The following is a 25216-nucleotide window of genomic DNA, read 5'->3' on the forward strand; positions in this document are numbered from 1 at the left end:
GTTCAGATCTAATCAGCATATCGCAATCGGAGGTGGCAAGCGAAGTCCATCGGAAGTGGCCTTATGAGAAATCGCGATAGCGATCAGCGCGATTAAACGAGGGTTGTTGATCTATGCGCGCAGATCAACGGTCCAGATCTACTCACGCTATCACATCACCAATACACACACAGAAGGACTTATCGAGGCCCGAGGACTATGCGATATGTGATTGCGATATATCGCATCGCGACAATACAAATGAGTGGGGGCCAATACATATGTGATATCCAGACCTGACAGGTTTTATGGGTGCAAATATATATATATATTGAGTTCTGGAAAAAGGGGTTTTTCTATGCAAATTCGCATTTCCATTAAGTAAACGAAAAACAAAGGAAATGCGAACAGAGCGATAAAACGGACCCGAAAGGGTTTATAGATGCAGTGATATATATTTTGAGTTTCGTAATGAGCGGGATTTCGGGCGGCCCTCAAGCGGTAAGCGGTATTGGATGGGCTCCGCCTGAGCCCATACACTAGCCGACACATGGATAGGCGTCGAAGAGAGAAAACAACCTTTTCGAGCGGGTGATCTCGGGGGGCCTAAGCCGCCCGAAATGAATAGCAATCGTTGGATCAATGATCATATAGATCAACAGTGGACTTGCGATAGCGCCCAAAGACAGATCCGAAAGGATTATAGGGCGGAACTGATAATATTTGAAGTCCGATAAACGGTAGTTTGGCAGATTTTACAGCGTTTCTGTGTATTTCTCTGTGTAAACAGAGAAATGACAGTTTTGGGATTTCAACACGTCGATAGTCCCTTCCGTTTCATAACGGGTGGCCACCATACCTGAAGACGTTACACCACGATTGGTTAACGCTAAGAGGGGATTTGAATGGACAGAGGCCGGAAGCTAGAAAGCTCGAAAGGGAAAACAAACAGACAAGCGTCGATTGGCTTAAAAGCCACTAAATGACAAAGATAGGAGCAGGCAGTGTTGAGACAGAGAGAAAACCAAGAGAGAGAGCGAGAAGGAGAGTCTGTGTACTCAGAAAGGCTTGAGGGATTCAAGCAAGACCCCTGTTGTTTGTTCCTGTTGCGTTGAGACTCAATTTGAGCTCACATTTGTAAAAAAAACTCTGCTCTTGAAGACATAATAGAGAGGTCACCATTGAAAGCTGGACTAGGAGACATAGCCCAAGAGTTTTGGGTGAACTCCTTGATTATTTGTTGTGTTATGTGTGTATCTATTATGTTTCTCTAACTGCTTCATTGTCTATATTATTCGCAATCTTTTCGATCTGTTGCACTAAGTAATATAGGCAAATCCTGCACATGAGTCTGTAATACCTTAATATTAGTCTAAGATCTCATTTTCAGATCAATCAACTACATGCTTAATCTTATAAACCCACTTGGAAGTCGCAACATATTTATCCTATGGTATATGAACAATTTCCCAAACATCATTCTTCATTATTGATTGGTATTCTTCCATCATTGCATTCTGCCATAATTGTTGTTCAGCAACCTTTTCGTAAGTAGAAGGTTCTGAATCAATGAGTTTGGTCATATATGTTGCATAACCAAAGTACCTCTTGGGTCTCTTGCTTTCTCTAAATGATCCTCTTGGGGCTGCATGTCCTTCAACTTCTTGCAAAGTTGTTCTAAGCCAAGCAAGTCTCTTTCTAGTTTCAGGAATGATAAAAGTTCTACAAGTTCGCTTAATCCTTCGAGTTATTCATGATGATCAGCTGCGGGTTCTAGAGAATTGATTTGTCTTGGACTATCTTCATTAGGAAAGATAAGTCCTTCTTCATCAGTCAATGGTGATATCTTTGGACTTCTCATATGCAATGCTTTCATCAAAAGTGACATCTCTGCTTACTTCAATATGTCGTTGTTCTTTGATGTAGATTCTATATGCTTTGGATGAGTAGTTGTGGCCAACGAAAATTCATTTCATACCTGCAAGATCCAACTTCTTTCCTTTTTCCTTAGGAATATGAATATAGACCGGACATCCAAAGATTATGAGGTGATCAACATTAGGCTTCTTTCTAGTAAAAGCTTCTTCCGAAGTTATATCACCTAGAATTTTGTGAGGGCTTCTATCTTGAATGTATATTGTGGAGGCTTCTCCCCATAGGAATTTGGGAAGATATTGATCATGTATCATGGCTCTTACACATTCTTCGATATTCTTCCTTTCAGCTACACCATTTTGTTGAGGATTATAGGGGACTATCAGCTCCCTCTTAATCCCAACTTCTTTGCAAAAGGCTACAAGTTCTTTGAATGTATATTCACCTCCATTATCAGATCTCAAGGTCTTGATCTTCCTTTCTATCATATTCTCAACTTCGGCTTTGAATTCTTGGAACTTGTTGACTTCATCTTTAGACTTCAAGAAATAGATCCAAGCCTTTCTAGAATAGTCATCAATTAATGTTACATAGTATAGACAACCACCAAGTGATTTTTCAGACATAAGGCCACACACATCAGAGCGTATTACGTCCAAGATTTCTTTGAATCTTGATGCACTGCTAGGAAATGGATTTTTCACATTTTTGCCAAGAGCACACCCTTTAGAAACTCCTTTGTGTTCTTCTTTTAATGGGGCATATTTGTAACCATTTGTCTAAAGGATGGAAATATCCTGTAATGGAGATGGCCATTTCTTCTATGCCATAATTCACATGGATTGATGTCAGTATGTACTAAACCATGAGGAGTTAAAAGTATATACTATATACAAACTCTTGTCACGAATCCCAATAATTCTAGCACTATCTATACTAGATCCCTTAGCCCAAACAACCACCTTGCCATCAATAAATGTTACTGTGTCTCCTTTATCTTTTAAACAAGAAATAGAAAGTAAATTCTTTTTCAATCCTAGAACATAGAGGATGTTGTTGAGATGAATATTACCACCAAATTCCATCTTGATAGAGGTAGATCCAATGCCTTTAACAGGATAGCTATTTTTGTCTCCAAGTTCGACCTTGTGAGAGGAGCATCATTGAGATGTCCAAGTTCACCTGTCATATGCCTTAAAGCTCCACTATCGATTAACCATGTATCATCATCTTCAATTGAACATGTGAGAGCAAAGTAGAAACTTCCATCATTGACATCCATGGATAGTTTTGAAACAAAAGTGGTGATACATCCTTTGATAGGTTCAAAGAGAATCCTTAGAGCCTTGAAACCTTCTTTCATGTACTTAGCCATTGGAATAGAAAAAGAGCTCCTACAAAGATGTCCTCAATCACGAGTGTCAACAATTTGTTATCTTCAAGCTTCCTTCCTTCACCTTAGCTCTGATTTCATGTACTTAGCTCTAGATTTCTCCTTGATAATTACTTGTGAATATTAGGTGTCAAACTTCCTCAAAATCTGGTCAAACTCAGAATTTCAACTCTGCAGTAGAGGCTGAATTTCAACCCTGCAATTGCCTCAAAAATTTGGCCTTGTTCCACAGAAAAATTCACACGTGCGAGCTGTATTAGCCTTTAGGGTAGGAACTTCGTCTTTTCTTCTTGTGCCTTGACTGCCTTCTCTCTCCTTTAACTTTGGCCTTCTTCTTCATTGGTTTAGGTGCAGAAGATTCTTGTTGATGTGATGAATGAATGTGCTCTTCCACGAGGTCGAACTGTCCCCTATATATAGCTGTCCAGGAGGGTCAAATAGGTGCCTCTAGGCCAACTTGTCCAAGGACGGCCAACTTGGTCATCTTGTGGGTTTATGACTCAAAAAAAAGTTGAAATTTTTTTCTTACAAATGTCCAAATGGCACACGACTCAAATAAATTTCCTTTTGACTCATAATAAATTCTTTTTGACTCTTTTTGACTCTATAAGCGTGAAGTACATGCTTTGACAAAAATATAATAAATAAATCAATTATAAATTTATATTATGAAGACCTACTCCACTTACAACTTCAACAAAGCCCAACAACATTTCTTCTAAGGAGAAATTGTTCTTAAGCAATATTGACAATTTCAAGAATGCTATAGAAATCTGTGCCAAAATCCAAGTCTAAGATACCAGTCAAACCTGGTCAAATACCAGCCAATTAATGCTGGTCAAACCACCAAAAATAAGAGAAATCAATGTTGATCAATGCTGGTCAACAATCTGAATTCCGGCTTGAGGTCAGGCTTGGTCTTGCAGTCAAAGGGTCTGCAGTCAACTATGGTTGTGTGTGGCCAAAATTTGCAGTCAAAGTCTTCCTCTTCTGTGGTCAAACTTGTCCCTTTCTCTGCGGTCAAGTTCAAACAAATTCTCAATCAAACACAGCAGATTCTTGGTCAAACAAAGCAGATTAAATTCGGTCAAATGGCAACTTTTTTAATCTCAGTCAAACTTCAGATCTCCTCTTGACTTTGCGTGTGTGGATAAGAAAATAGAAGAATGTGTGTGATTCGAATTGGTCAAAATGAGGAAGTCAACTTATGTATTTATATTTGTCAAAAGGGTGCCCTTTTGACCAAAAGTCACACCGCTTTATGTTGGGGCTGACTTGAACATTTGGGGCCTACATGAAGCCCAAAAATACATCATTTTAGTTTTTCATTTCGATAATTTCCTTTTGCCGACTTGGGAGGCCTTTTGTCATGTGGTAATACCTCCAGATGTAAGGTGCAAAAATGTAGTGAATGAACTGCAAATAAATTCAAGATCGGATGGCCAAAGCAAGCCAAATTCAGAAGTGGAAGTTGATGCGAATACTATTGATGACCATGGTTCAGACCATTCTATGAAAAGGCAGAAGTTAAGTTCACAAAATGAGTCACCTGCAACAGCAGCAGGCCATTCTCATCTTTTCAAGGCATCAAAGGGTGTAAAGAGTTGAGCAGAACCTGGAAATGGTAGGGGTTGTTCTAAGGACCGAGGTAATAGCAGGGACTACTCCAGAGGTCATGGAAATGGTGAGGAACAGATATCACAATACAAATCTTCAAAAAGGAGGGCAAAGTAAGGAAACAAGCCCCAGCCTGATAGGTGGGAACAGCAGACACAATAATAAGAGTGACAGCACTACCTGTGCTAAACTTGATGAGCATGGGAATCTTCAACAGACAGATATTTGCTAAGATTGAAACTGATGAGATCTTGCAAGAGGCAGATGGTATTATTCCTTCACTAGGTAATTTAGGGATAGATCTTCAACCAAAGAAGGTGTTTTTATTCCAGAAAGCTGTTGTCCACAAGTGTAACATGATTGGAAAGCGTGTTGTAGTCACATGTGTTGTTGACAGTATGTTCTGTAATTTATGTCCAACAGGTGCAGAAGTAATTGATGTCGCAAATGTTGTTTTGGATGGGATGGATGCAATTCTGTTAAGTGCAGAAACTTTCTGCGGATTATACCCCTTTGAGACTATCTCAATAGCAGAAAAGATCTGTGCAGAAGCAGACAAAGTGTACAATCAACCTGTTTATTTTAAGGAGACTATGAAACATAACATTGAACCAATGAGTTACTTGGAATATATTGCAACAATGGCAGTAAGTGCAGCGATCAATGTGAAGGCTTCAGTTATTGTTGTGTTCACAGCATCTGGACGAACTGCTAGGTTAATAGAAAAATACAGTCCTACTATGCCAGTGTTATCTGATATCATCCCAAGATTGACAACAAATCAGTTGAGATGGAGCTTTACTAGTGCATTTCAAGCAAGACATGCTCTTGTTGTTGAAGGACTTTTACTTATACTGGCAGATCCTCGACATCCAACTGAATCAATTGTTGTGATGCGTGACTCCGTATTGAAGATTGCATTGGATCATGGTAAAACAGCAAGATTAATTAAGCCTCATGATCGAGTTGTTGTATGCCAAAAGATGGGGGACACGGCGGTTAACCCACTTGAAGCAGTCACAAATTTGAAATTCAATTTAGAACCAAATTATCTGAAGCTTATTTCCTTTTTGAAGGCATTCTTAGAGAAAATGTTACAACAAGACCAATTAATACAGATAGAGCTGAGAAGACTGGTGAAAAACGAGCAAGGATACTAGTTGATGTCGATGATGATGAAAAACCCAAGAAGAATGTTCGACTTGGGAGTCGGGACACCATCAACTCAATGGATATCTGTTTACAATGTTTGATGCCCTACGAAACAAAGATACCATTATAATGTTGTTGATGCGAAGCTTCATCAACATGTTGAGAAAGGGAATGGAGATGGGTTGTATATTAGCTATGCAGCGTCTTGCACAAACCCTTGGGCTATCATTATGGAAGCAAGCATAAGGTTCACTTCTCAATATCAATGTTTTTAAAACCGGAACCGGTGACCGGACCGGTCCACCTAATGAACCGGTTTACCGACCGGAACCGGTCTAATCGGGACTGGTTTGGTCTAAACGAACCGGTTTTAGAAAAATACATTAAATAATTATTTTTTAATGAAAAAAACTATTTTAAGATTTAAAACCATGATTCCAAGCCAATAGAGACAAAATATGCAAAGATTGCTCATTTATATACCATGTAAAGGTGAATATATCAAAATGGCACCGAGTGCAATACATATCATCGACAAAATACATAAGCAATGAGGCTCTAAATGACCTCTAGAGTGCAAAAACAAAGCCTACAAACTATGGGGCCAGTGGCCTACTACAAGACTTCAGTCTAGACTCTACATATATGATAATAGTAAATACTATAATAGTGATCAACATTATCGCTTGAAGTTGAAACTTCTCATGAGTCTCAGTCATCATGATCAAACTCAGTTGGTTGAGTCTCGACTCCCAAACTTTGCAGTCACAAACTTCTCTATTGGTTCAGTGACTTGACTCTCAAAGTTCTGAAGGTATTCTGCCCTAATATGCCCTATTATTTCATTTGGTGCTCCACATGGCTTTACATGGCCTCCTATCCCAGCCAAGTGTTGCTTGAACCTGTTAATACCCCCTCCTTGAATGGACTTTTGGCAATATTTGCAGATCATTTTGCCATCAATCATATCACAATGAGCCCATGCAGTATCTCTGGCTTTTGGAGGCATGATGACTCCCTGGATGGTAGACCATAGAAGTGAGAAGTTTATAACACATAAAAAAATTAATTCATGGACAATAGTCAAATAAGGAATTTCTCCTTACCTGGAAATGCAAACTAGCTTCCTTAGCCTCCTCTTGAAGATGGCAACTCCACTGACAGCTACACACTATCTCCAAAATAGCTCCAACTCCAACTCCAAGATGACTACTTCAGCAAAAACTCAACACTCTCCAAGCTCACAAACAAACTCACAAACACTCCAAATCAGTTGTGTGAGACAAATGAGAGTGAGAGGGGCCTCTTATAGCTTGGAGAGGGTGCTTTTTGGAGGGAAAACACCCTTAGTTCCCCCCCAAAACCCCAAAACCACAGTTAGAAATCCGCTTTTTGCAAGTTATGGTGGGCATGCCTAAAACCGGCCGGTTCCATCCTAAACCGGCCGGTTTTCACCGATTAGGGCCAAAAATTGGAGAAACTGCCTTCCAAACCGGGTTTTTTGGTCGGTTCGGACCGGCCAGCTTGCTAACCGGTCGGTTTGACCGGTAACTGGTTTTTGAAAACGGTTTTTAAAACACTGCTCAATATATGATCTTTCTACTGTCTTCTTGCACAAGGATTGGATTATGGAACAGCGGGAAAAGAATTACTATATCGGTGCTATTGTTGGGGCTACGAATGGCAGTTCTTTGGTTGTTATTGTTGAATTTTGTAGCTATGGTCGGTCTTCATAATTTATATTTTAGCCCTTGTAACCTATAAAGAATTTGTAAGACGTATTCTTCATGTCATTTTGATTATTTAGCCCTTGAAAGAATTATTGTAAGACATGTTCTTCATGTCGAATTTAAAAGAGAAAATTTTGAATTTTTGGCTCCAAGATAGTCAAGTCGGTCCTCCCTCAAGTGAAGAGTCAAGTCGGCCCCAGTGAAGAGAGACACACATTCGCGAAGGCAGAACACTATAAAAAGGCATTTGACCTCTCACAAGCAAGACAATTTTTGCGCATCCAAGTGAAGGACAAGGAGGGCAAAAAGAAGGACGAAGATCATATTTCTCTCTCTCTCTCTCTCTCTCTCTCTCTCTCTCTCTCGCACATGTGTTTCTGGGCAGTTTTCTAGGCAGCATATTCTGGGCACGCCGAATTTCTTGGCAAACTAGGAGGCCAAATTTCTGGGTTTCTGGGCAATTTCTAGAATGCCGAATTTCGGCCTAGGGAAAATCAGATCAAACCGAGTTGCAAGGCAGATTGGAGGCTTGACTTGAGGGTTGGAGACCAAGTTTGACCATAAGTTTTGTTGGTCAATTTGATCTCATAATTGACTACTAGTAGCATTAGATGTATCTCTTGTTGAACTGAATAATTTCTCTACGAAAAAGGTTGTTGGCTTTTTCCCCTAAGTGGGTTTTCCTAGTGTAAACCTTGTGTTCTCTTTGTGCATTGTGATCTTTATTGTCCTTATGGCTTTTTGGTTGAATTTCTGAACTGTAGTTGCTTAATGATAATCTAGACCTGTTAAAAGAAGATCTATATCATTAGAAGTAATTATCAGAATTTCAGAAATATGTGCTTGTATCTATTGCACTTGAAATCAACATGGTATCAGAGCTTAGGTGATGGAAAGGACATTGAGATCACTCTTGAAGAAGCTTTGGTAAGAGACCACTCTTGAGGAAAACCTGTATCTACAATCTACTTGCTTATCCATCACTATGGGTTCCCATATGAACGCAGAAAATAAATTAGGAGCTACAAACTTTAGAGCTTGGAAAAAAAGGATTGATCTTCTTCTTGCAAAGGAAAATATCTTGGGTATTGTAAAAGGCAAGGTCACTGAACCAGAAAAAGATGAAGAGAAAGTAAAATTTGAGAAAGATGATATTACAGCTAGAAGTATCATTATAGACTCCCTCAAAGATCATTTGATCCCATATATCGCAAATCTTGACTCTACAAAGAAAATGTATGATGCCCTTATTGGATTGTTCACTATCGACAATATTTCTCAAGCAATGAGTTTGAAGAATGAGCTTTGTGAAGTTAGAATGACAAGGAATGATACTATGGCCTCATATTTTATGAGGATTTCTCAACTGAGGTATCAACTTCAAGCGATTGATGAAATCATTCCTAAAAAGGAACTAGTGACTACAGCACTTAATGGTTTACCTGAATCATGGGACTCATTTGCAGCAGGAATTTGCGCCAGAAAAGAAGCTCCAAAGTTTGATGAACTATGGACTGCATGTACTCATGAAGAATCAAGGCCCGTGTTAAGGAGGGATGATACAGAGAACCAAAGAAGGTGACTCTCAAGCATATGCAACAAGCTTCAAGAAGGGTGGAGGAAGAAAGAACTTTGGTTTTCAAAGAAGAAACGAAGAAAGAGGAAATGAAGGAAGAAGACTTAAAGAAATAAGATTTGCTCCTCAAGGAAAGAGAGACATGTCAAAAGTTCAATGTTATCATTGTCATAGATTTGGCCGTTATAGAAGTGATTGTCCTGAAAGATTGAATGATAGAAAGAGGAGGGGAAACCAACATGCTACCACGACAGACTTGGATGAACTTCCAAAGAAGCCTAAGAATGAAGATCCAGGTAATAAAGAATTCTTCTATTTTTCTACTATTACTGGTTCTGTTGCAAATAGTGAAGACTTGTGGCTAGTAGACAGTGGTGCCTCAACGCACATGGCGAGAGATATAAACAACCTCACAAGTCTAATGGAAAGAAGATTATCACAAAAGGTGGAACTTAGAGACAACAACAGTTATGCAATCAAAGGCATTAGGAAGACATCCATTGAGCTAGAATGAAGTGATTATTGTTCATCTTAGCAACATATTATATGTACCAAGTTTGAAGAAGAATTTGGTTTCTATTTCATGCTTGGAAGATAAAGGAGATAGAGTAGCATTTGTTGATGGAAAAGTTATTGTTTGGCCCAAAGGCTCTAATATAGATTCTGCTAGAGTGATTGGAATTCGTGAAGGAAGGTTGTATAGACTTTTGAAACAACCTACTCAAGCACTTTTACATAATGATATTAATCCATGTAAGTTTTGGCATAAAATATATGTTCAATTTCAATATAAAGCTTTGCCAGCCTTAAAGCAGATGGTAGCAGGTCGAGCATGGAGCATGTAAAGGATGTCCACTTAGGAAGAATGTCAAGTAGCCTTTTCCAAGCAACGAAAGTAGATCTAAGGTAATCTTAGATCTAGTCCATCCTAATGTATGTGATCTGAGGCCAGTAAAATCTCTTGGAGGATCTTTATACTATGTGACCTTTTGATGGTTTCTCCCACAAGACATGGATTTACTTCATGAAGACAAAAGATGAAGTCTTTGACAAGTTCCATGTTAAAATTCGCAACTAGGGCCAAATTCCACTTTAGACAGCTCATTTGATGAAGATAATTATTGCATTAAATTCCTCTCTTCAAGAGAATCAAAATCAACCTAAAGAACATCAAATTTGGATAAGGAGAAGTGTGTTTTGAATTTACACTCTCTCTCATGCAAACCGTCAAGATCGGCCTCCAGCTCATAAGGCCCAATGGACATGTCTCTTGACCCTCTCCATCTTATATAAATATAGGAGTCATCCTACCACATTTATATCATCCAATGCTTGAGGAGATGTCTGCGACAGTCGTATACTTAGAAGAGGAGGACGAAGGGTGGTGTTGTCTTTGGGTTTTTCTTCTGCATGAGGGTCGATTGCCTCAGTTTGATAGCCGTAGGCATTGAGGAAGTTTTGGGCAGTCTAGAGTATGTATTGGGATTGTCTTATGAGGAACCTTTTACTTCAAGTAAAGTCGCTGCACTTAGAAGGCTCTTCATTTAAGCCGCAGGCGTTTATTCTTATCTTTGATGGACCAAGCTCCATAGGAAGGGTAGCCGAGGCTATTGGATCAAGTTTGGGCATGTTTCATGGGCATTTGGCGACAGTTCTGAGTAGTTCTTTAACCTAACTTAAGGTCGCACATGCTATATGAAGATTTCAGGATTCAGTCCAAAGTTCGATGGAGATTGTAAAGCCTAAAGATCAATCCATTCTTAGACACAATGTCTGAAAGAAAGTGCAAGCTCATTTAAGGATTTATCATATGACTTTGCTGCAATATGTGAGGATAGAAGTATGCCCTAACCAACCTGCAATCTTCTAGGAATTGAACTATCTTGGGATTACAATCATCAACAAAGAAGTTTGCAATAGTTGATTATAAATTGAGCATCTTTTGGGAAATTGACTTGTAATCGCTCTGTCTATCGTTGACTTCTGGCTAGGGCAGAATATGTCTTCTATCGTCTGAAGGTTGAATGAAAGGTTTGGGTTGCTTCTTAAGGAATTGATCTTCATGTTGGCAAGTCAAATTTGACTTTGATCATACTCTCATTCTCTGTTGAACATTTGATATTTGATAGTAAGATGAATTGGTCAAGAGTTTTCCCCATCTTGGGGTTTTTCCCTGGCTTGAGCCATATCCTTGTGTCCTCTTGTCTTGGCTTGTCCTCTACTCTTATCGTCTATGTTCTTTCATCAGTTACTCTCATTATGTTTTATATGATTGCTAATGGAAATGAAATAAATTAAATTTGGCCTAATATGGATCAAAGAACTAATTGTCCTAAGCAAAGAACATGTTAACAAAAAATTAACATTCCAGGAATTCAAGCCTGAAGTAGAAAACTTGAAGGGAAAGAAGATCAAAATCTTGAGATCTAATAATGGAGGAGAATATACCTCCAAGGAGTTTGTTGCCTTTTATAAAGAAGTTGGGATTAAGATGGGAGTTAATAGTCCCTTACAATCCATGACAAAATGGAGTTGTTGAAAGAAATAACAGAACTATTGAATAATCCATGAAGGCAATGATTCATGATCAAGACCTACCTATGTTTCTATGGAGTGAAGCATCTATGACAGTGTTGTTAAAATCGCGATAAAATCGCGATTTTATCGGAAAATCGCGATTTTTTCCCTTTCCCGCTTAAATCGCGATTTTTATACGAAAAAATCGCCTACTTTTTTTTTGCCGATTTTTACTGAAAAAATCGCGCTTTTTTCAAAAAATCGCGATTTTTTTCGAAAAAAGCGCGATTTTTAATGAAAAAATCGTGGGGGCTCACTACAGCATAGTTTTATAACTTTTTTTGGGTTTTTTCATGCAATGTTTTTTGAAAGAAACAAATAATTTTTGAGTGGGGTAGCTTAATGATCAAGTCTAGGCCCTAGTATGGATATGCTATTCATGGTAATGTTAAATTCTTAAAGTAAAAGTGACATTTTCCTTAATCTTCATTTTCATCCTTTTACTTAAATTTTTAACATTACCATGAAATGACTCAGGATGTTTGAGAGTGGTTCCAGCCTCATTGGATTTCATATGGAGAAAGTAGAATTTTAGATTTCATTTAAAATCCAGCAGACTTATCAGTTTTTCAGGATTTCAGGATTGGGAGATTGTAATGTTTCCAGGTGACACCACCTGCCCGGGCTACCCCTGCCACCAGTAGAGGACGTGGTCTACCTCCTATAGCTCCTACTTCTAGTTCTTCAACGTCTAGAGCACATCAGACTCCACTGCCATTTCCACCTGCACGGGCACCAGCATCTACATCTAGAGGGAAAGGGAAAGCTGTGGCATTTTCTCGCAAGAGGGGCAGAGGAAATCAATAGGATTAGACTTTCATTTTATTGTATATGACATTATGACATGATGAGATACATTATCATATTTTTTGTTGATATTTTGAGGCTGAGTTGGGACTCAGGAGTCAGGACTTACTATTCAGGACATGATTCAATGTTATGTGTGATTTTAGCGCTAGAAATGATATTAAACATCTTATATGTTAGTTTTTTTATCATATTTATGTGTCAATGTATTTATTTTATGTTGTAGATGGTTTGGATATTAAAAAAATTGAAAAAAAATGAAAAAAAATGAATATTTTTGTGCCAAACGCTTTTTTCCCGCTTTTTTCCGCTTTTTTCCCGCTTTTGCCGATTTTTTCCGCTTTTTTCCCGGCTCCGATTTAATCCTGATCGCGCTTTGTGCAACATTGATCTATGACAGACGTCTACATTCAAAACAGAAATCTTCATTAAATCTTGGATGACAAGACACATAACAAAGCATTCACCGGACAGAAATCTTAGGTTAGGTTGGTCACTTGAGAATATTCAATTGTCCTATTTATATTAATGTGCTTAAAGATAAGAGAAGGATGCTAGAGCCTTCAGGAAAGAAAGTGTTAAAATTGGCAACTAGGGCCAAACTCCATGTGGGTCATCTTATTTATGGCAGCTGATATTTTTCTTGGATCCCTCTCATCGAGAGGTGCAGGATTGATCTAAAGATCGTCTAATTCCAATAAGTATTCATGGAATTATGAATTTATTTGTGTTATAAGACAATTCATCAAGAAGCCAGCAACTAAATAACACCGACATACACTCAACATTTTAGTATAAAAGGAGATGACTTGAAAGTCATTTCACACACACTTCACTCTTGATTGCTCTCCACTTGCTTTGGGTTTTAGTGGAAGAGAAATCTAGGAGAGGAAGCCCTAATGGAGATCAGATCTCAACCATGGAAAGAAGCCCTAGACGCAGTCCTAAGGAAGCCCTAACGCTATCCTAAATAATCCCTAGACGCAGCCCTAAGGAAGCCCTAACGCTATCCTAAAGAAACCCTAGACGCAGTCCTAAGGAAACCCTAACGTTGTCCTAAAGAAGCCCTAGATGATGTCCTAAGGAAGCCCTAGCCGCAATCCTAAGGAAGCCCTAGCCACAGTCCCAGAATACCCTAGACGCAGTCATCTAAATGAGGTATGTTCACACTCGAGTAGGCCGCATTTCATAAGGGAAATTTTGGGCCAGAATTGAGGGCAGTTAGGGACTGTTGTGTGCCCTAACCAATCCCATAAATTACAATAGTAATGATGTGACAAACAGCTGCGTTTGTATGGTGTGTTGGCAGCCAAGGAAGATGGGACAGCAAGGTCACATGGTGCAGCAAAGGAAGACGGGACAGCAAGGTCATATGATGCAGCAAAGGAAGATGGGACAGCAAGGTCACGTGGTGTTGCAAACACAAATGGGACAGCAAGCAATCATACGAGCAGCAGTCACTAACGGTGGGACATCATTGCTAGGAATGTGACAGCAAGGTGACCCATGAAGCTTGAATGCATGATAGTGCAGCAAGATGCATGGGAAACATGATAGCAATGATGGCATGGTGCACCAATGTTACAATGACAACATGATAACAGCGATGTTACAATGACAGCATGATAGCAGCAATGTTACAATGATGGCATGGTAGAGGAATGTAACAATGGGTCAGCAGCAAAGGCATGCTTACAATGAAACAACAATATGGTAAGCAAGGTGCAGTAAGCACATGGTGGCAAGCATGGTGCAGCAAGCACATGCGATAGTATGGAAAACATGGTGCAACAATGGCACATGATGGTACATGATACAGTATAGCGATGGGTACAGTCATGATTGATGAAGCATAATGAGATGCAACATAGTGATGATGGGTGCAGCATGGTGAGTTGTAGCATGATGATGAGTAGCACAATGATAGGTGCAGCGTGGTGATGGAGTAACCTGGAATAATTAGTTGAAGCAACATGTCTTCAACTGAGTTCAACTGCCTCATGTATCATCAACTTAGAGATGATCTATGCTCTTATTTACATAAGTCAAAGTGTTGATTTCTATTGTAAATGTGCTCTCTCTCTCTCTCTCTCTCTCTCTCTCTACTAAACTATTGAATAACATATAGGAAGAATTGATCAAGGGTTTCCCCACATTGGGGTTTGTCCCTGGCTAGCGCCACATATTGTGTCCTCTTGTCTTGGCTTGTCTTCTGTGATATATGTTTATGTTCTATCTACAATTTACTTTAATGCTAATGTGATTGCTAATCTGGAAAAGATATTGAGCTAAATGTGAAAATTGAAATAAATTGCTCTAAGCATAGAACATATACCTAAAATTAACATGGTATCGGAGTTGAGGTGAAGACATAGCCCAAGCAAGAGTGAAAGAGCAATGACCAAAGACAGTTGGGAAAGGACAAAAGGATCAATGGATTCCTCATCCCTCTTCAAATTCACCAAGGGTGAAGTCGAAGCAGAGAATATTATCAAAATGGCACAGCAAAAGCTTCTGATGGCCTACCTAAAGATCACTTCAATGGGAAGTCCGGATCTAAGGGTGGAAGGAAAGGCAGATGCCTTGTTTGTAATAAGTTTGGCCAACATGTGAAGGAGTGTCTGAATGGTAGGGACACATCCCTTGATGATGATAACAATCATTCAAGGGACATCTTCAATGATCAAAGGAATGACAAGTAATGCAAGTCATCAAGGAAACGACCGACTCTTCAAAGAAAGCAAGGAACCCCAAGTATGAAGAATCAAATGTTGTTTCTGATAAGATAAAAAAGTGATATTTTGTATTGGCCCTATCCTTCAGACTCTTTGGGAATCTGGCTTATTGATTGTATTGCTTCAAGCCACTTCATCAGATAGAAGGGTGCTCTAGCTAATTTGGTAGAGATGGAAACAATCATATGATTATACTTGGAGTCGATGCCACCTATCCCGGAAAGAGTGTAGGGAATGTTACCCCTCAAATGGGTGAGGGTAACTTAATTCATTTATGAGAATCTCTTTACGTACCTAATCGCAAGAACCTGGTGTCCATTTTGGCAATAGAAATCAAAGGTTTCAGGGTGGCATTCATCGATGGAAAGATACGTGTTTGAAAATAGAATTTTCAAAGATGATTTTACTCATGGTTTCAGGATTGGCAATTTGTATCAAGTTGCAGGATGGTCCATTGGGGACCATGTTAGTTGACACATCTCATCTATAGCACCGGAGGTCTACTTTATGGGGCCCTACTCGTTGTGAGTCAGATGGTGACAGGGATGCCTGAATTCAAAAAGAGCATGAAGGTACATGTCTGAGATGTACCGCAGGAAAATCTTACAAGGGGACCATTCCCCTCATGTAACAGGTCCACAGGTTTGGAACAACCTAAGGGGTTTGAGATTCATGATTGGGAATCTCATGTATGCAGGTGGAAGAAAGCCCTCTATGGCTTGAAGCAAAACACCCCGAGCGTAGTATGAGAGGATTGATAACTGTCTGATGAAGCTAAGATTCACTAAGAGTGAAGTTGATCCAAACCATTGCTTGAAGGTTGTGGATGATAAACCTCTCACACTGACACCTTCCGAGGACGACCTCTTTCTGACAGGTGAAAACCCTCTCATTTGTAAAAGTAAGATGGAGTTGGATTCCGGATTTGGAATGGTAAACTACAAGCCTGTGACTACCTCGATGGAGCTTAACTTTCAGAAGTTATCTGGTAGTGATGTCGAACCAGATTTGGGAAATGCCTCTGAATTTGATAAACTCATTCGCATTGATGTTCTTGGTGAACTTTCGTCCGGATATATTTTTTGCAGTTAGCACGTTGGGCTCATATTTGGTTGAGCCTCACTGGATTGGTGCCAAGAATCTGTTGAGATATCTTCAGGGCACAATCTCTCATATATTGAGATACACTGCCGGAAAAGAGAAGTTGCATGATTATTCAAATGCTGACTGGGCAGGCAGTGTGGAAGATCACAAGAGCACTTCTGAGCGTTGGTTCTCTTTGGGTTCTGCTTCGATATCCTGGATGAGAAGGAAGCAGAAGTCGGTTGCTCCAAGCATCGCTGAGACCGAATACATAGCTACAAGTATGATCTCGTGTGAAGCTGCCTGGCTGTGGAAGCTCTTCAGTGCGATGTTTGTACACATGATGGATACCACCATGATCTTCTGTGTCAACCAGAGGGGAATTCGATTATTGAGGAATCTCGTATTCTATGATTGCCCCAGCATATAGACATCAGATACTACCTTATCTGGATATGGTACATCAATGAGCAAGAAGGCTCCATCGCATTGAGAATGATGTACAGGTCGCAGACATTCTATCAAAGCCCCGAGGAAAGGTCAAATTTGTGACTTTCCCAAACGACTTGGAGTCGTTGAGAGACCCTCTTATGAGGGTCCTGCATGATTGATCTTTGGGAGTTCCGGGGGGGCTTGGGGTACTTTTTGGAGCAACAAGCAGCCATAGGGCGACTCACCCTCCCCTAATGGTGTGTTGTGTATAGGGTGAATGGTTCAGCCTTCCCCTGTGATACCCCATAGCGACTTATGGACAGGATGAGTGGTTCTCCTCTCGAGGCATCCTACCCATGCAGTTTGGGAATCATGGCAAGTACCTCTCATCTAATCAATGAGCATGGAAATGGGCTTAGGGACCATAGTAGTATTATCGATGGACGCATCGTTGTATCTACCGCACTCCCTATGCTTGGATGACCTCCATTGATCTGGGATCAATGAAACTGATCTGGGATCAGTATGAGTGGTTTGAGAGACTCTCTTTTGATATTGATCTGGGATCAATTAAACTGGCTTCAGGTCAGTAAGAGTGACATAACTCACTCTCTTTTGGAACTGATCTGGGATCAGTAAGAGTGGTATGACACACTCTCTTAATATGGAACTGACTTTGGGTCAGTAGAGAATGGTATGAGACATTCTCGATCAATTCTTCTTCTTCATCTCATGGCAGAGATAGTACAGTTTTACAAATGGATCAGCAAATGGAGTGCTCCCTAGTTGAGAGGGAGTGTTAAAATTGGCAACTAGGGCCAAACTCCATGTGGGTCATCTTATTTATGGCAACTGATATTTTTCTTAGATCCCTCTCAACGAGAGGTGTAGGATTGATCTAAAGATCTAAAGATCATTTGATCCGGATAAGTATTCATGGAGTTATGAATTTATTTGTGTTATAAGACAATTTGTCAAGGTCGGCCAGCAACTAAATAACACCCACATACACTCAACATTTTAATATAAAAGGAGATGACTTGAGAGTAATTTCACACACACTTCACTCTTGATTGCTCTCCACTCACTTTGGGTTTTAGTGGAAAACAAATCTAGGAGAGGAAGCCCTAATGGAGATCAGATCTCAGCCATGGAAAGAAGCCCTAGACGCAGTCCTAAGGAAGCCCTAACGCTGTCCTAAAGAAGCCCTAGACGCAGTCCTAAGGAAGCCCTAGACGTTGTCCTAAAGAAGCCCTAGACGTTGTCTTAAGGAAGCCCTAGCTGCAGTCCTAAAGAAGCCCTAGCCACAGTCCTAGAATACCCTAGATGTAGTCATCTAAATGAGGTTTGTTCACACTAGGGTAGGCTGCATTTCATAAGGGAAATTTTGGGCTAGAGTTGAGGACGGTTAGGGACTGTTGTGTGCCCTAACCAGTCCCAGAAATTACAATAGTAATGAGGTGACAAACAACAGCGTTTGTATGGTGTGTTGGCAGCAAAGGAAGATGGAACATCAAGGTCACATGGTGCAGCAAAGGAAGATGGGACAGCAGGGTCACATGGTGCTACAAACACAAATGGGACAAGAAGCAAGCATAGGAGCAGCAGTCACTAACAGTGGGACATCATTGCTAGGAATGTGACAGCAAGGTGACCCATGAAGTTTGAATGCATGATAGTGCAGCGAGATGCATGGGCAACAAGATAGCAATGATGACATGGTGCACCAATGTTACAATGACAGCATGATAGCAGCAATGTCACAATGACAACATGATAGCAGCAATGTTACAATGATGGCATGGTATAGCAATGTAACAATGGGTCAGTAGCAAAGGCATGCTTACAATGAAACAACAATATGGTAAGCAAGGTGCAGTGAGCACGTGGTGGCAAGCATGGTGCAACAAGCACATGGGACAGTATGGCAAATATGGTGCAGCAATGGCACATGATGGTACGACGCATTACAACGATGGGTACAGTCATGATTGATGAAGCATAATGAGATGCATCATAGTGATGATGGGTGCAGCATAGTGAGGTGCAACATGATGATGAGGAGTAGCACAATGATAGGTGCAGCGTGGTGATGGAGTAACCTGGAAGAATCAGTTGAAGCAGCATGTCTTCAACTGAGTTCAGCAACCTCATGTATCATCTACTTAGAGATGATCTATGCTCTTATTAAGATAAGTCAAAGTGTTGACTTCTGTTGTAAATGTGCTCTCTCTCTCTCTCTCTCTCTCTCTCTCTCTCTCTCTCTCTCTTTGCTGAACTATTGAAGAACATATAAGAAGAATTGATCAAGGGTTTCCCCACATTGGGGTTTGTCCGTAGCTAGCGCAACATATTGTGTCCTCTTGTCTTGGCTTGTCTTCTGCGATCTATGTTTATGTTCTATCTACAATTGACTTTAATGTTGATATGATTTCTAATCTGGAAAAGATATTGAGCTAAATGTGAAAATTGAAATAAATTGCTCTAAGCATAGAACATACCTAAAATTAACAGAAAGGGATATTCATTGGTTATAGTGAGTCATCAAAGGCCTATAGAATATATGTTCCAAGAAGAAAAGATGTTGAAGTTAGCAGGGATGTGACCTTTGATGAGAATATGTCCTATTGGAAGTCCAAAGGAGTCCCCATGGACTCTGATGATGACAAAGGACATGAAGCTCCCAAGAAAGAAGAATATTTTGGTCCATCAAATCCTTCAAAGCATCATGTTGATCATCAGGAAGAGCCATAAGGGCCTAGCAATCCAGTGGATCCTATTGTTGTCCCTGAAATCAGATAGAGACCAGCATGGCTTAGATCCACTTTGCAGGAAGTAGAAGGACATGCAGCACCACGTGGCTCCTTCAGGGAAAGTAAGAGACCAAAAAGGTATTTAGGTTATGCAACTTTAATGACTAATATAATTGATTAGAACCTTCCACCTATGAAGAAGCAGCTAGCCAGCAAGTTTGGAAGGATGTGATGTTAGAAGAATACTAATCAATTATGAAGAATGATGTATGGGAGATTGTGTCGAGACCTGAAGGAAAATTAGTGGTGTCCTCCAAATGGGTATACAAGATCAAGCATGTAGTGGATGGAAGTATTGACAAATACAAGGCAAGATTTGTGGCTAGAGGATTTTCCTAGAAAGAGGGATAAGACTATGATGAGACTTTTGCTCCGGTTACGAAGTACACTACCATTGGAGCTATTATTTCTATTGCTTCTATGGGTTGGAATTTACATCAGATGGATGTAAAGATTGTTTTACTTGGCGTGATTGAGGAATAAGTGTACATAGAGCAACCTCAAGGTTTTGAGGTCCATGGAATAGAGTCTCACGTTTGTAGATTGAACAAAGCCTTGTATGGACTTAAGCAAGCACTAAGAGCCTGGTATACAGGAATTGACAATTATCTGACAAAACTTTGCTTCTCAAAAGTGATATTGATCCAAACATGTACTTCAAGGTTGAGAAAAATAAACCTATGATTTTACTATTATATGTTGATGACTTATTTCTGACAGGTGTGGAGCATCTCAAAAGTGACGTTGATCCAAACATGTACTTCAAGGTTGAGAAGAATAAACCTATGATTTTACTACTGTATGTTGATGACTTATTTCTGACAGGTGTGGAGCATCTCATTATATGGTGTAAGAGGGAGTTGGCCTTTGAATTCGATATGAAGGATCTTAGGTAAATGCACGACTATTTGGGGCTACAAGTGTGGCAGAAGCCCGGTGAATTCTATATTATCAGGATCCTACAGAAGTTTGGAATGATGGAATGTAAGTCAATGCTGACTCCCATGGTGACAAATCTGACAAAAGAGACTCTAAGTCTGATTTAGTAGATCCATCCATGTACTAGAAGTTGTTTGGCTCACTGATGTATTTGTTAATACCAAGCCAGACATTTGCTTTGCAGTGAACACATTGAGCCAGTTCCAGGTGGAACTAAGACATGATCACTGGATTGCAACAAAGCACATATTGAGATATTGAGATATTGTGTGGTAAGGTTGACTATGGTGGAGATATGTCTCAAATGGTGATATTCAGCTGCATGGTTATAGAGATGCAGATTAGGCAGGGAGTGTTGACGACAAAAAGAGTACCTCCAGAAGTTGCTTCAATTTGGGCTCCACTATGATTTCATGGATGAGCAGGAAGCAAACATCTATTGCACTCAGTACTACCGAGGAAAAATATATTGCAGCTAGCTTGGCAAGTTGTGAAGCAGTGTGGCTTTGGAAGCTACTCGCGAGAATGTTTGATCATGTGCTAGAACCGACTGTGATATATTGTGATAATCAAAGCTATGTGAATCTGGTAGAGAATCTAGTTTTCCATGATAGGTCGAAGCACATTGAGATCAAGTACCAATTTATTTGCGACATGGTGCAGAAGGGAGCTGTGATGCTTCAGTATGTTTCTATTGATGCGCAGATTGTTGATATTCTTACAAAGCCTCTATCAAGTGTGAAGTTTGTATACTTCAGGGACAAGTTTGGACTTATTGAGAGCACCTCCCTCATTGATAAGGACTGTTGATGAGATCGCATCGTGGATTGACATTCTCCCTATGTCAAATATGACTAGAATTAGGGAGAATGGTCTGGAAGAGGACGGATATTCTTCCTGTGTCAAGTATATTGACCAAAATTAGGAAGAATGCTCCTAGAGGCCCAGAATTACTTAGATAGAATGTGGCCTTTCAGCATCAAGTTCATTAGCATCATGCCCAGAATTACTCAGATAAAGTGTGGCCTTTGGGGATTCACCATGAGTCAGGTACCGACCAATATGTGGTGAACCAAGACTAGTTTGTATATTATGTGATAGATAGACCAAAGTTACGATGACTAGTTGATGTTAATGATGTGCAATGTGTCAAAGGTACCGACCAGAATTATCACTGATCTACCATGTGTCAGGAATATGAAACAGAATTATGGCAAGAATGCACCATGTGTCAAAAGGTAACAACCAAAATGATGGTAGCCTATTGATGTTGATAAATCTACCATGTGTCAAAGTTATTGACCAAAATTATGGTAGTTAAATGATGCTAATACTATTGATGATTTGAACCTTTTCTTAGAGAAATTTGCTCACAAGAAAAACATTGTATAGTCATTATAAATACCTCCCTAGCTAAGAGGGAGTGTTGACTTTTGTAGCTATGGTCGGTCTTCAAATTTTATATTTTAGCCCTTGAAATGTATAAAGAATTTCTTAGACATGTTCTTCATGCCATTTTGATTATTTAGCCCTTGAAATAATTATTGTAAGACATGTTCTTAATGTCGGATTTAAAAGAGAAAATTTTGAAAATGAATTTTGAATTTTTGGCTCCAAGATAGTCAACTCGGCCCTCCCTCAAGTCAAGTCAACACTAATGAAGAGACACCCATTCGCGAAGGTATAACACTATATAAAGGCATTCGAACTCCTCCACAAAGGCACCATTCGAACTCTCACCAGCAAGACAGTTTTTGGGCATCCAAGTGAAGGACAAGAAGGACAAAGATCATCCTTCTCTCTCTCTCTGACTCACATCTCTCTCTCTCTCTAGCTCGCACATATGTTTCTAAGCAGTTTTTTGGCAGCATATTCTGGGCAGGGCGAATTTCTAGGCAGACAGGGAGGTCGAATTTCTAGGTTTCTGGGCAGTGTCTGAGAGGTCAAATTTCGGCCTAGGGTGGATCAGATCAGGCCAAGTTGCAAGGCATATTGGAGGCTTGACTTGAGGGCTAGAGACCAGGTTTGACCATAAACTTTGTTGGCCAGTTTGATCCTATGTCAAAAGGTTTGTTGAACTTTAACCTTAAGGTCTGAATTTTGGCGAACCTTAAAAAAATTTCAAAGTTCGGCAAACCTCATAGCCATTGACCAAGTCCATAGATCAAAACTCATAACTTCATGCCACAACTCAAACTTGTAATTTATCCTTGCAGTTTCCATGTCTGTGATAGCGTTTTTGATGTTTATTGATGTTGATTTCTTACTATTTTATCCTATAATTCATTATATATATATAGAGAGAGAGAGACACGAACCTAATGGCGAACCTCATCTGAACCTCATCATTGTCGAACCTGAACCATGTGACACTGTTTTGATCTCATAGTTGACTAGCAGCATTAGATGTCTCTCTTGTTGAACTAAAGAATTTCTCTAAGAAAACAGTGGTTGGGTTTTTACCCTAAGTGGGTTTTCCCAGGGTAAATCTTGTGTTTTCTTTGTGCATTGCGATCTCTATTGTCCTTGTGGTTTTATGGTTGAATTTCTGAAGTGTAATTGCTTAATGAGAAACTAGAATTGTTAAAAGAAAATATATATCATTAGAAGTAATTATCAGTATTTCAGAAATCTGTGCTTGTATCTATTGCACTTGAAAAATCAACAGTTATGTCCAAGGGAACACCTTATACTTATTACTCAGCGCAATCTTATAAAACCAGTGATTCTTTCCCTTTTTATGTCACATTGATGACAACTGCTGGGAATCAATGGGGTGTGGTCATGTCTCGGAGTGCAGGGTTCTCAGATCAGGTTGTTGAACTTGATTTCCGTGGGGCAACAGGCCAATGGTATAATCCTTGAAGATATCACGACAGTTCTGTTACATCCGAGTTCTACTACAGTCCAAGCCCTACTACAGCCAGCCGTGTAGATTTCCTGAAACCAACAAACACAGTACCCAATCCATGGGAGATCTCCAGGACAACTCGGGCCCAGTATAGTAAGCTAAACAGCATAACAAATAATAAAATTGTTATAGCAGACTTGGCTAATTAGCATAGCTTAGTTAAAGTATGTACAGATTTACTGAATTACCAACATTACAAATCAGTGTGGTATTGGTGAATTATTGGTGGGATACGTTCACTGTTAATGGACGGTCAGCTTTAAATTGCTGTGATTTGAATTGAAGAATCATGCTGCTGTTGAACATATTACTTGCTGTTCGAAATCTTATGTTACTCAATGATGCCTACTGTAAATAAATGAATGTGCACTGTTATCATATAATCTTGTCTGACTGACTCGAAACCCTAGCCAAATAGAGAAGCCTTAGGGAAAAAAATTACCCTAGGACATTACATTTTATTGCTGTTTTAGTTCCTTTGAGAAAGAGGATGTAAATACCATTGTTCATAGTCTCCTGTTTTATTGTTTTTTCTCTGATGTAAATTTTTCCTGTAAATATAATAAGAAATTCCAACAAACAAACAAAAACAAAAAATTCAATCACCACGCTAACAAGATTTCAATATCCTTGCAACTGGATTAAATCATTTAGGTATGGTATTTTCCTAGAAATTTAGTATTTAATCCCCACCATTTATGAGATTTTAGCAACCATGCCCACATTAAGATTTTATGATTGCTGCCATTCTTAACCCCTTTTTCATCTAGTTTCTTACATTGAATGAGTTTTAGCCTTGGTTTTATGTCATGTAATTTTCCATCCTTTTCAACATCACTAATATGGTTTTAAACAAACAAAAAATATAATATCCAATCAAAATTCTTTTTCTTCAAAGATGATGATACTAGAAGTCCATGTGCTTGACCCACACATATTCATGAGCCTGTATTCCTGCACGATTTGGCAAGATGCTTAGAATTCCTGACCCTTCCTCAGTGGCTTACACTTTTGCATGACTTGGGGCATTTTCCAGGCCATTTCCACTCTGAAGCAATCACAGAACGATGGATTACTCAATGACCCAGAATATTTTTACTGTGTAATTTGGGGCACAGCCAAGGCCAGTTCCCCTCTGGTATCACGATAACATGATATACACCTGCTGGCAACAAGCCACGCATCTTTATTCTCAGATGTACAATGGTAAGCTTACTATAACCCTCAGATGTACAACGTTAAGTTTACTATAACCCTCAGATGTACAATGGTAGGCTTACTATAACCCTAAAAATAATAAACTCCAACCATCCTAAACCATTGAATTTTTATTAACGAGCAATGTCTTCAGATATTAACATAGGAATGATGTTACAAGATAGCATACTATAACTGAACAAATATTTACTTTGATAAGGCAAAAGTGAGAACCTACCAGCACCTCTGGTCCCCCATGGATGTAGTAAGTCTACTATAACCCTCAGATGTACAATGGTAAGCTTATTATAACCCTAAAAATAATAAACTCCAACCATCCTGAACCATTGAATTTTTATAAACAAGCAATGTCTTCAGATATTAACATAGCAATGATGTT

At 39.5% G+C, this 25216-nt stretch overlaps 1 protein-coding gene and 1 pseudogene across 1 annotated transcript in view; one reads left to right on the top strand and one right to left on the bottom strand.

The window, feature by feature from the left end:
- The window catches only part of LOC149238752 (putative protein phosphatase 2C 25), a 341969-nt gene that overhangs the window by 117942 nt on the left and 198811 nt on the right, over nt 1–25216 (bottom strand). The gene's annotated exons all lie outside the window — the stretch shown is intronic.
- LOC149238753 (uncharacterized) lies at nt 5248–23573 on the top strand (annotated as a pseudogene).

Source organism: Pinus tabuliformis, chromosome 8 (genome assembly GCF_031772625.1).
Source record: "Pinus tabuliformis cultivar Carrire ecotype Pingquan chromosome 8, CPIR1, whole genome shotgun sequence".
NCBI classification, from domain to species: domain Eukaryota; kingdom Viridiplantae; phylum Streptophyta; class Pinopsida; order Pinales; family Pinaceae; genus Pinus; species Pinus tabuliformis.